Raw genomic sequence first — 13,313 nt, forward strand, 5'->3', positions numbered from 1 at the left:
TGAGAGAGAGAAAGAGAGAGAGAGAAAGAGAGAGAGAGAGAGAGAGAGAGAGAGAGAGAGAGAGAGAGAGAGAGAGAGAGAGGGAGAGAGACAGAGACAGGGAGATACACAGAGAGAGACTGCGAGAGAGACAGAGAGAATGAGAGAGATAGTGAGTGAGAGGGGGTGAGAGAGACTGAGAGCGAGACAGAGAGAGAGAGAGAGAGAGAGAGAGAGAGAGTGAGAGAGAGAGTGAGAGACAGAGAGAGACTGCGAGAGAGATAGTGAGTGAGAGGGGGTGAGCAAGACAGGGAGGTAGAGAGAGAGGGACGGAAAGGGGAGAAAGAAAGGGGTAGAGAGAGGGGAGATAGAGTTAGAGTGATAGAAAGAGAGAACAGGAGACAAAGAGATTGAGAAAGACAGTGAGAAAGTGAGGGAATGAGAGAGTTGAAAATTAACACCTCTTTGGTAGCGTGTCAACCTAATAACGACAAACTTTCAATGGAGAAAGTAAGAGAATTAAACGGAGTGGAAAGAAATACAGAAAGAGAAAGAGGGGAGAGAGAAAGTGCTAGACCAATATTGATTCTTGTTTACACCAGGCCACGACACATACATATCTTGTCGTTTTTCATAACAACACGCGCGGGATCACTTAATGGCAGAGGACGAAACTGGTCACGATCATTAAACCGAAAACCGATGTCAATTTGTCCAGGGCGCGCCTTTCCATATCGCATTAAGTGGCTTGAGAGCCAGCTTAAGAGGTGATATATATACTATGCAAATAAAGTAGGGGATATTTTGGTTTGAGGTGAAACTACAGGAAAATACATGAGTGCCAATGTCTGGTAATGACAGTAGGTGATTTATGTGGCGAGAACATTTCCGAAGAAATCAAGCACCCAAACACAACATTGTGACTGTCATGAAGCACGTGACTTTGGATAGCACGTGCAAGGGTGGTATGCCAGATTTACCATTGTGGCTCAGACGCATATTGCTTTTTTGAAACCAAACGCTAAGGACACTTTATTAAACACATTTAAAGGAAGCAACAGCATTGATCACGCGACCTTTGCAACGTAGTGGACGTTTACGTGCCAAAGGCATGTTGAAGGTGGGCACACGTTGCCCTAACACTGAACGGTTCTCAAGCTGTCATCAGCCGAGTGTGGGCCCAATACCTACACACACATAACGTCGGTGATCAAAGCCGCTCTGGACGCAAGGGCAATAACTCCAGCACAGATTTGTATGAACGATGGCATTAAGAATCGGTTGCAAACTGTCACTCAGATAAGGGACCGGTAGCAACAGGCAACTGGTGTAGAGTATACGCCCAGACGGTGCTAAATCGTGTGCTCAGAAGGCATTTGCGTGCACGACGTCCACATGTTATCACGCAACTTACTGCACGTCATTTTAATCAGAGGCGTCAGTGGTGTAGGGAACGTCAGCTGGGATAATCGACGTCGGGCTAATGTCACGTTTTCTGACGTATCGTGGTTCACTCTCGACGTCCTTGACCGAAGGAATCGAGACAGTTTGGAGACGTCCTCATGGGCGTTTAATGGACGTTAACGTCGTACAGCATGATCGTTTTGTGGATGGGTCCTACACCTACAGCAGCCTCGAAACCGGTGTAAGTATGGCTTAAAAGGTCGTTGTCACAATGGACACTATGTCTTACTACGGAGATGTATCTCAGCTGCTCACTGCATGGTTGTCTTGCTTCTCCAAACCTATATCTCAGTAATCCAACATCCCCCCTTCCCGACCTTACAACGCCTGCAGCGCTATCTGTAGTGACGTTGGTTTAGTAACTCGATACGCCCGTGTAATTCATCCCCGCCATACGACCGACAAACATATCAAAGAGTCATCTTTACTTCAGGCCATCGCCTTCTCACACGCGGGTTATGTGAGCCGACAGCGATGAGTCATTCCACACACAACAACTTGACGTATACATTCGTTGAAACATATTTACATCGTTTATGTTCCTCGTCGTGTTACTCTTGCGATCTTGGTCCATCAATTAAAAGGACCTGGCGACAACCGGGAAATATGTGTCACTTCACCACAGCTCACAGCTCCGTATTGGGATGTTTATACGCACGAAATCTGGAATTCGTGTAGGATACTATTTAATCAAACCTGAATCACACCATTCGACGTAGCAGGGAGCTTTCAGGTAAGAGTTTGTTTGTTTGTTGTTTAACGCCGCATTCATCAGTATTCATTTTGTAACCTTTAAGTTTACATATACTTATTTATTTAACGACAATAGCTGCAAAAGTTTCTTTGTGTGTCTGTTGTTTAACGCCGCACTCAGCAATATTCCAGCTATATGACGTCGGTCTGTAAATAATCGAGTCTGGACCAGAAAATCCATTGATTGACATCATGAGCATCGATCCACGCAATTGGGATACGATGACATGCATCAACAAGGTCAGCGAGGCTGACCACCCGATCCCGTTAGTCGCCTCTTACGACAAGCATAGTCGCCTTTTACGGCAAGCATGGATTGCTGAAGACCTATACTAACCCGAGACTTTCACGGGTCTACTACCCAATGTAAACAATATACCTAACCACTCCCGGAAACAGGGGACATTAACGGTCTAGCTGGACTGTGTATATATGACAGTAACTATACTCACCAAGAGTACCACGTTGAAGCCAAAAGCACGATTTCATTCATCCCTCGCTTAAAGCATGTTGAGTCTGTACAAACATGACCTAAAATATCTCAAGCATTTATTTGAGTATCTAAGAGATAGCGGGAGGGACTGCTTATGAAGAGGACCTAACAAATATAGTGAGTGAGTGAGTGAGTTAATATTTAAAGTCACATCGGCAATATTTCAGCCATATCGTGACTAAAACAATTAATACATTAAGAAAACATTAATTCAGACTATATAAGAACCTGTCAGCAAAGGTCAGTAAAATTACTAGACTTATCACAGATATCAATTTTTAAAACTAGTATGTGACCATAAAAAGCTATTACTAAACAGTACAATACATTGTAAAAACGGGCTATAGATCGCCAGCAATTGACCTGAAAATAATATAATAAACATACTGCTATTGATTTTGACACTGAGGGCGGGGACATCAACCGTATATAATGTAAGAACGTGATTCACTACGAACAATTGTCGCCATCGGTCTATTTAACAATGCTTAGCCCAATCTCATTAAAATCAGATCTTAGTTCTCGCTACCGCTAAACAAAGATCTGAGGACATCCCATTAGGGGTCACGTCAGAACGACCTTTCATCCGACCAATCAGAGCGTCGCTTACCAAATCATGAAAGTGACAGTCGGAATGTGATTTCTAATCATGCAGCCTCGAAAACTTTAAAACGGAGTATTCCGAACGAAAGTTACGGAATAAACGACTGAATCCATACAATCTAGACCATATATTAGCCTATTCGAGAATGTTCTTTTGTTCAGTTTTCACATTTTTAAGCCAGAATTTGTCAAAATATGTTTCAAAGCGTAGTCGCCAGTTTAATATAATATTTTTCATTATTTCTGTTTAACGATTTCACTTTCGTTATGAGTAAGTGAGTGAAATGGGTTTGACGCCTATTTTAAGATATTCGGTTATAGCATTACTTTTTGGATATATGAAGAAAAACTTCATATGAAAGTGATGCAGCTCTTTCGCGCTAAATTACAAATTTGGAGAAACCCACTAAAACAGGTGCTGGCAAACCAATGATCATAACAAGATCTAAACGAGGACTCGAAGTCATCGCAAGCGGATCCTATCACAGCTAAGGGACATAACTCTGTACAACCTTAACGTGAGACTCGGTTCGGCCAGATTGACAATTCAAGCAGAAGTGGTTCAAGTTATCCAAAATGTATATACATGAATCTAACTGCCAATCACGACACTACGCCTTACACATCGAGGGCCCAGGTGGTCCTGTCATCTAAAGAGCCGCAATTCGCTGTCCAGAGTTGCGTCCCTTAGGTATGACAGGAACCTATGATGGTCTAGATCGAATCCCCGTTCAATCCCGATTGTGTTTCTATGTTTGTTAGCAGCGTGTGGGTTTCACCAACGCGGTAAACGTTTGAGACCTGCACCAAGTCGGGTTTTCCTCCCACAGCAACGGTAAAACTGGAATACTGTTCAAAGAGGCGTCAAACCTCACTTCACTCACTCACTCTACACCTAGACAAAAATGAGCGTTAGACAGAGAAACATGCTCTTCTTTAAAGTAAGTCAGGGGTTAACGAATTATTTATGATCAAATAGAGACTGCGCAAGTCTATGAGACGAGAGATCTGCGGCGTAACAGAGAGGGTCAATGCACTCTGTCTTCGTTGGTATTGAATTGCATTACAGGTGTAACGTTTCCATCGATGATAATACGTTGTTCGGAGGGGAGAGACTTTGATATTCATTCATCATGGAATGTTGAGGGATACTGAAGTTGCAACTTCTAGTTTGATGTAGGTTTTTCATGAATGTTTAACTGAAATTGACGATTCATGCAACATAATGATTCATCGATTGCTAATTGCCCAGACACGAAAGAACGTAGTTAACATTAAGTATTTGGTAGATTGCCAACAAAACAGGTAGACTTTTCACGTGATGTATAACTGCTGGAGCTAATCTGTCTCGGGAGAGAAACTCCTTCATTAATTAAGACAGCTCGTGTTATTTGGTAATCAGACGAGCGTGCTTGAGTCTGGAAATACGTTTTATATCATAAACTTGTGTCCTGGTAACCGGTCACTTTATACTCACATGGTCCAGTGTACAGCACACAGGTCACAAATCAGGTGATGTTACGCAACCTTGGTTGCGGAGGGTTGGTGGATGTGTGACAATTATCGCTTGTAAAGGGGTACAGCGTGGACGAAGATGTTAATTTGGCTGTTAAGTTCCAGCCTGCTTGGGTTGCATACTCCCCAGGGAGCTGAGAATTAAATCGAGTAACAGTCTTTACAATTCCCCCCCCCCCCCCCCCCCCTCTCAAAGTAAAATTAACTCCCCTGTTCATCAAACCTACATGACGGGTTGCGATTCCAGAAAAAATAAATATCTTTAGTCAGAGCCATTGGCTTAACAAGGTCATAGCGAACATTCTAAGTTTCCTAAACTTCCATGTGTTTCCTAAAGTTTATTTGCTAGATGTGGACAGTGTAAGTAATAAAGTGACTGTCAAACAGTACGTGAGGATTTGTTTGTTTGAGCTGTCAGGTAAGAGTGTGTTGTTTAACGCTGCACTCACCAATATTCAAGCTGTACGACGGCGGTCTATAAATAATCGAGTCTGGACCAGACAATCCAGTGATTGATATTGTGAGCAATGATCCCGCCGTCGTGATATCAACCACGTCACCGAGGCCGACCACCCAATCCATTATGTCGCATTTTAAGATGACTGGTGACCTGTATTAACCCGGGATAACCACTGGGGAACTGTATGCACCTATAAAAGGGGACTACCGTTTGGTGGAAAATTGAAAAAACTCAAGAAAAAACAACATTTGTTTAAGAAATATATTGTTTCATATCATCACTAAATGATAGTGATTCATGCTCATAATGTAGTCGGAATCGTACAATCTTATTCAATAGAGATGTCTTATTCATAATAATTATGGTAAGAGGTTTCTCGCTTATATTTAGTACACGTGATATTTTAACAGTACAATTTCATGCGTATAATACTTCAAAAACAGAAGAATTATCGGTTAAGGAAACAAGACATAACCTAGTTAAGGTGCGACGTTGCAGGAAACGCCAGTGTCTGCGTGGATCCGGTACGTGTTTTTATGACGCTGCACATGTCATAACGCCCACGTTTGTGTCATCACGACGCGACCTCCATGTCGACCCCACTACCACCAACTGTCTAGGTCCGTGTACCATTACGTGTGTTTTGCAACTCTTTTACAATACGCATTGAGTGTACATTCAAGGATGTGCCAGGCGTTAGCGAAGGATCTTAGTCTGGCAGTATGTGCGAGCCGCATGTACGTGGCCTAGCAGCCGACCAGTGAACATCCGGGTTAGAATAGATCTTCAGCAACCCATGCTTGTCGTAAGAGGCGATTAACGGGATCGGGTGGTCAGGCTCGCTAACTTGCATGTCATCGTATCCCAATTGCATATGATATCAAACACTGGATTGTCTGCTTCCAGATTCGATTATTTACAGACCGCAGTCATTTAGCTTGAATATAGCTTAGGGCGTCGTTAACAAAGAAACAAAAAACAACAGAACACTTAGCGTGAAAATACAAAAAGAACGGTTACAAAGAGAGCAGTGGGGGGAATTGCTACTCCCAGCAATTTTGGTTGAAGTTTATACTTTGATACGATTAATGTGAGTTAACAGTGAGCATAAAATTAACATTACAATAGTACGCTATTTCGTTATCAGATTCGATTCAGGACCGGAGGCCGTTTTTACATAAAATCCGTCTGTCTGCACAAGGGACTGTCGACACCGTAATTTGAAAGTGAATACGCATTTCTTAGACAACAATCAGGCCACTTTTCCGCCTGTAGTCATTTGTGAAGGCAGGTTGTTTTGCATCCTCCCAATCAAAGTTAACATCGCCCAAGGTCATAAAAATAATGTTCCCCGTGAACAGCATATACTCAAAAGTATTATCAGGCTTCCTTGTACTCGGATGAGCAAACATGGCAGCAAGTATAGGTAGGGAGAGACAAGGTCGTTTAAATCCGCCAGTCCACAGGTCTAACAATAAGAACTTTGTTTGTTGTTTAACTCCGCACTCAGCAATATTCCAGCTATATGACAGCGGTCTGTAAATAATCGAATCTGGACCAGACAATTCAGTGATTGACATCATGAGCATCGGTCCACTCGATTGGGATACGATGACATGCATCGGTACAGGAAACAAGAGAGGATTTGGATCGCGCGTCGTTCTCGGCACAATGGAAGTCCCACAGGAACATTCCTGGAAGAAGAAATTGGTGCATACCATTGCTTGTAAACACATTGACATACATCCACCAAGTCAGCGAATGTGACCACTTGATCCCGTTAGTCGCCTCTTACGACAACCATAGTCGCCTCTTCGGCAAGCACCTATTCAACCCCGTACCTTCAAGCGTCTAACAATAAGAATTGCATTAGGAACCAGACCAAAAATAATTGTTCACGTTGAAATGAAATCGCGCTTCACGATAGCCATGGACCCAGGACTTGAATTTATAAGGAAAATCTCAGAGATTTAATTTAACTAGACTAAATTTAGAAGTGGTCATAACTCCCTTGGTATCCAGTTGGTTGGAAGAGGTTTAGTAAACAGTGACGAGCATACTGCTTTGTACAGGTATTGACATATAATTGAAGACCAACTATATGTTACATACCACTGTGAGCTCTACGAAAGTGAACGGAAATATTTAATCTCCCAAAATGTAAATCATAATTGTTGTACATTGCAAAGACCATCTCAGTTATCAAATGTTAATGTTATGTTAAACGTTGCTAGGCTCCTGGATTATACCCTCACATGATGATAAATGACTTGTTTATCGTCCCTAACTTGTTTATCGTCCCTTAAGAAATAACTCTGTGTAAGATGACACTTGTAAACAATTTTTAACTCTGGGGCTGGTGGCTTTCATGCGAAATGAAACTGTCTGTCTTTATATTTGTCTGTCTGTCTGTCTGTCTGTCTGTCCGTCCGTCTGTCGTTCTCGCGGCATGTTTATAAATACCCACAATTCAATTTAACAGACCATCATGGTCCAGGCTTAGCATTTAGTGTTCCTCGTGTTTCAGATCCGTTGTGTAGGAGACAGCTTCGACTGTGTGATAAACCGACCAGGATAGGCAAATGGTGAATGCTCCTTTGTCCCGAGCAGTTGCCTGTGTTAATTAACGTGCGCTTTTCCATGGGGTTTGTGTCAAAGAATATTTTGGTTCGCGTGATCTTCAATACGCTCCCTGTGTTTTATTGAATAGTAATGTACAAACAGCCAACTTGTGAACTTCCCAAGAGATTGTTTTCTTGAAAACGTGACAGCTGTACATAAAAGAGTGGCTGTGTGAGACGACCCCAACACGTATAAAATAACTGGTGGTATTTTCAGTTGAAAATGTTTATAGCACACATTGAAGTGCGTGGATCCGTTAGATTGTCAGTGATGTTTTGTAATCGTGTCACCAACGGCTTCTAACTTTCACAATGCATTGAAAAATAGACACGTGATAAAATGTCTGTCATAAAAGCCATATTTTATATCGTTATTTCATCATTTAGAAATTGTAAAATCTAATGAAAAGGATACATTCATCTGCCTAATATTTACCGTGAATACCAGTAATAGAACACTTGTAAATAATATTCATTTTTCCACGTTTCTATGAAAAAAATGGTTAATTTTGACTTTTTAAAAGGAAACACTATTCCAATTATCTATCACATGATCACTAACACAAACATTTCCTCAATTCAATAATGTAACAATTCAAGTCACTTAGACGTGACATACAATACATCAGACATGACATACAATATACCAGACATGACATACAATAGACTAGACGTTACTTACAATATACCAGACGTGACATACAATATACCAGACGTGACATACGATATACCAGACGTGACATACAATATACCAGACGTGACATACAATACACCAGACGTGACATACAGTACTCCAGACGTGACATACAGTACACCAGACGTGACATACAGTACCCCAGACGTGACATACAATACACCAGACGTGACATACAATACACCAGACGTGACATACAATACACCAGACGTGACATACAATACATCTGACGTGACATACAATATACCAGACGTGTCATACAATATACCAGACGTGACATACAATATACCAGACGCGCCACACAATACACCAGACGTAATATACAGTACACCAGTCGTGACATACAATACACCAGACGTGACATACAGTACATCAGACGTGACATACAGTACACCAGACGTGACATACAATATACCAGACGTGACATACAGTACACCAGACGTGACATACAATATACCGGACGTGACATACAATACACCAGACGTGACATCAGTACACCAGACGTGACATACAGTATACCAGACGTGACATACAATACACCAGACGTGACATACAGTACACCAGACGTGATATACAATATACCAGACGTGTTATACAGTACACCAGACGTGACATACAATATACCAGACGTGACATACAATACACCAGACGTGACATACAGTACACCAGACGTGACATACAATATACCAGACGTGACATACAGTACACCAGACGTGATATACAGTACACCAGACGTGATATACTATATACCAAACGTGACATACAGTACACCAGACAAACATACAATACACCAGACGTGACATACAGTACACCAGACGTGATATACAATATACCAGACATGACATACAATACACCAGACGTGACATACAGTACACCAGACGTGATATACAATATACCAAACGTGACATACAGTACACCAGACGTGATATACAATATACCAAACGTGACATACAGTACACCAGACGTGATATACAATATACCAGACGTGACATACAATACACCAGACGTGACATACAGTACACCAGACGTGATATACAATATACCAGACGTGACATACAATACACCAGACGTGACATACAATATACCAGACGTGACATACAGTACACCAGACGTGATATACAGTACACCAGACGTGATATACTATATACCAAACGTGACATACAGTACACCAGACAAACATACAATACACCAGACGTGACATACAGTACACCAGACGTGATATACAATATACCAAACGTGACATACAGTACACCAGACGTGATATACAATATACCAAACGTGACATACAGTACACCAGACGTGATATACAATATACCAGACGTGACATACAATACACCAGACGTGACATACAGTACACAAGACGTGATATACAATATACCAGACGTGACATACAATACACCAGACGTGACACACAGTACACCAGTCGTGACATACAGTACACCAGACAAACATACAATATACCAGACATGACATACAGTACACCAGACGTGATATACAATATACCAAACGTGACATACAGTACACCAGACGTGATATACAATATACCAGACGTGACATACAATACACCAGACGTGACATACAGTACACAAGACGTGATATACAATATACCAGACGTGACATACAGTACACCAGACGTGACACACAGTACACCAGTCGTGACATACAGTACACCAGACAAACATACAATATACCAGACATGACATACAATACACCAGACGTGACATACAATACATCAGACGTGACATACAATATACCAGACGTGACATACAATATACCAGACGTGACATACAATATACGAGACGTGACATACAATATACCAGACGTGACATACAATATACCAGACGTGACATACAATATACCAGACGTGACATACAATATACGAGATGTGACATACAATACACCTGACGTCACATACAATATACCAGACGTGACATACAATACACCAGACGTGACATGCAATATACCAGACGTTTTATACAATACACCAGACGTGACATACAATATACCAGACGTGACATACAATATACCAGACGTGACATACAGTACACCAGACGTGACATATGATATACCGGACGTGACATGCAATACACCAGACGTGACATACAATATACCAGACGTGACATACAATATACCAGACGTGACATACAATATACCACACAATGGCGACGTACGGCAAACCATGCAGCCACACATAGACTTCCAAACATCAGAACGAGGCTGAGTACACTTGGACCAATCCCAGTCGTGACTTCATCCCATCACGTGTCAGTGTCCGGGGACCATAGCACTAATACTAACGGCTTGATCAGGCTAAGGAATCTACTTATTGCGTGTAATGTAGTTATATTCTTGACCAGGTTGTAATCTCATTGAAGTCCTGGTGTTGCCAACACCTCATCACGGTGATGTGTTCAACCAGGTTTGTGTAGATGGTGCCCTATCGAGGAGTGCGCACCTGTTCCTCATCCCAATACACTTCTTGAACGTTAGTGCTTTCACGTTCTTGCCAATATCATTAATCGATGTGCTATCTGTAATTAAATACACTTGCAGGAATTGGTGGGTGATGGAATACCATTTATTACTTGCTACTTTCTATATATTAACAACAAATGCTGCTCCTACGTGTATCGCTATTTCTAATCCGGAACATTCTTGTTGAAGGTGCAAGATTAGATTTGCAGTCTGATTTTGTTTGTAGTGAGTATGCGAATTGTGCACATTCTTACTGCCAATTTCGTCTATATCTCAGTTTAGATTTTATATATTTTAATTGTGACGTCACAGATATATGTGGACCCGTGAAGATTCCGGGGTAGAATAGGTCTTCAGCAACCCATGCTTGCCGTAAAAGGTGACTATGCTTGTCGTAAAAGGCGACTAACGGGATCGGGCGGTCAGGCTCGCTGACTTGGTTGATGCATGTCATCGATCCCAATTGCGTGGATCGATGTTCATGATATCAATCTCTGGATTGTCTGGTCCAGACTCGATTATTTACAGACCGCTGTCATATAGCTTGAATATTGCTGAGTGCAGCGTTAAACAACCAACCAACCAACCAACCAACCAACCAACCAACACAGATATGTGAACACTAACTTAATACAATCACAGTTCATTACTCCATGATAAATAGAGAAGTTTCGGACACACACACACGCGCGCACACACATACGCACGCATACACATACACGCACATGCATACAAACACACGCACGCACACACACGCACGCATATACACACACGCATGCATATACACGCACGCACGCATACACACACGCACGCACGCATACACACACGCACGCACACGCATGCATACACGCACGCACGCACACACATCGTAGCAGTCTTCAAAGAACAATTGTATGGAAGAAGTCAAAGCTTTGTCACGTTCATCACAAACAAACAAGTTGTATACAACATACAACACAGTCAATGGCTCCTAATGCAGGCAAGGACCATGTGATGCAAAATTACAATCTGCGCTTCGGATTTTTTCGGTCATGTTTGCGAGAGAAATACTCGATATCGATCTGCATTAACATGACGACACGCTATACAATGACTATAAACAATGCCTTCATCCATCATGTTCCTATCCACGATCAATGCGTGCACCTTCAATTCCGCAATTCGAATTGTCCAGAGACATGAATATTTCAAGTTTTAATCATTGCAATTAAAGGCTAAAGCGCCCGATGCCCCTCAATAGCAATACGCCTAACAGTGTTGCCTGTCCAAGACGCATCATTGTGTCGTGCATGCTGCTGAATTTTTGATCTCCTCTTTCTCCTCATTCCTTTTCATTAAATATAACTGTAAATATAATGAAGTGAATTAGAAGTAAAAACAGAAATAACTGTAATCATAATTATTTATAACCTTCTTACCTACACATAATTTGCTGTGCAGAGTAGCGTCCCTTACCCGTATCAGGATTCGCTGCTATTGGAATCGAATCCCAGATTCTTCCTGATCATGCTGTATGTTTTGTCAGCACCATATCCGTGTTCATTGCTTTTACCAACGTGGTTAATGTCGAAGACAGGGATTACGGGAATTGTCGGACAATCACTGACTGCCATGGACATATTCTCAGCTTTTTTCGAATCCCATATTAGGATTCAGATCGCTGTGATTATGATCCTGATTTGTCAGCTCGCTACCTGTGCTCAAGGGTTGTACTAAACTGGTTTAAGTCGGATATCTGCATCACATCAAGCTGTCATGAGATCACGCCGCGATATAACTGTCATACCAGTTAAAGTTCACTCACTCATTCACTCAGTCACTCATTCTGGTGACGGGGTATTACTGTGGCAATGCTGCATCAGGAATCGCACAGTATTCGATGGCGCCACGGTTAATATATTTTATGAAATTCTCTGTTTAGATTTGTACCATAAGCTCTCGTGTGTGAACAATTGACTTGCCTTTGCATGTGTTTGTAAGAGCTGCCACAGTTGGGTGATAATGATCCTTAAACATATACTCATGGTATAGTCAGCATCGTACAATGGACTCTGTAACTCAGCCAGACTGGTTAGGCTCATCATCAGATTCAGGAATACCATGGCAAATATGCGGACCTCGCTTTCGAAATGTCACCCTTGTATCCCAAGTACCAAGTTGTCCGACTCTCCATAGTTCTCGGTGCCTTTGGTTTGGTACCTCCCAATCTGTTGACTGACATTGGGAGAGTACCCGGTTTTGCTACTAGGAATACAG

The 13,313-nt window shown here is 41.9% G+C and overlaps 1 protein-coding gene across 1 annotated transcript in view; it reads left to right on the forward strand.

Moving 5' to 3' along the window:
- Positions 1-1,918: 1,918 nt before the first annotated feature.
- Positions 1,919-13,313, forward strand: part of LOC139462236 (alpha-1,6-mannosyl-glycoprotein 4-beta-N-acetylglucosaminyltransferase-like) — a 34,277-nt gene continuing 22,882 nt past the window's right edge. The window contains exon 1 of the mRNA XM_071243834.1: positions 1,919-2,176. The gene's annotated coding sequence lies outside the window, so the exon portion shown is untranslated. The remainder of the gene's footprint in view (positions 2,177-13,313) is intronic.

This window comes from Haliotis cracherodii, unplaced genomic scaffold (assembly GCF_022045235.1).
Source record: "Haliotis cracherodii isolate W230 unplaced genomic scaffold, xgHalCrac1.p SCAF_15, whole genome shotgun sequence".
In the NCBI taxonomy this organism is placed as follows: domain Eukaryota; kingdom Metazoa; phylum Mollusca; class Gastropoda; order Lepetellida; family Haliotidae; genus Haliotis; species Haliotis cracherodii.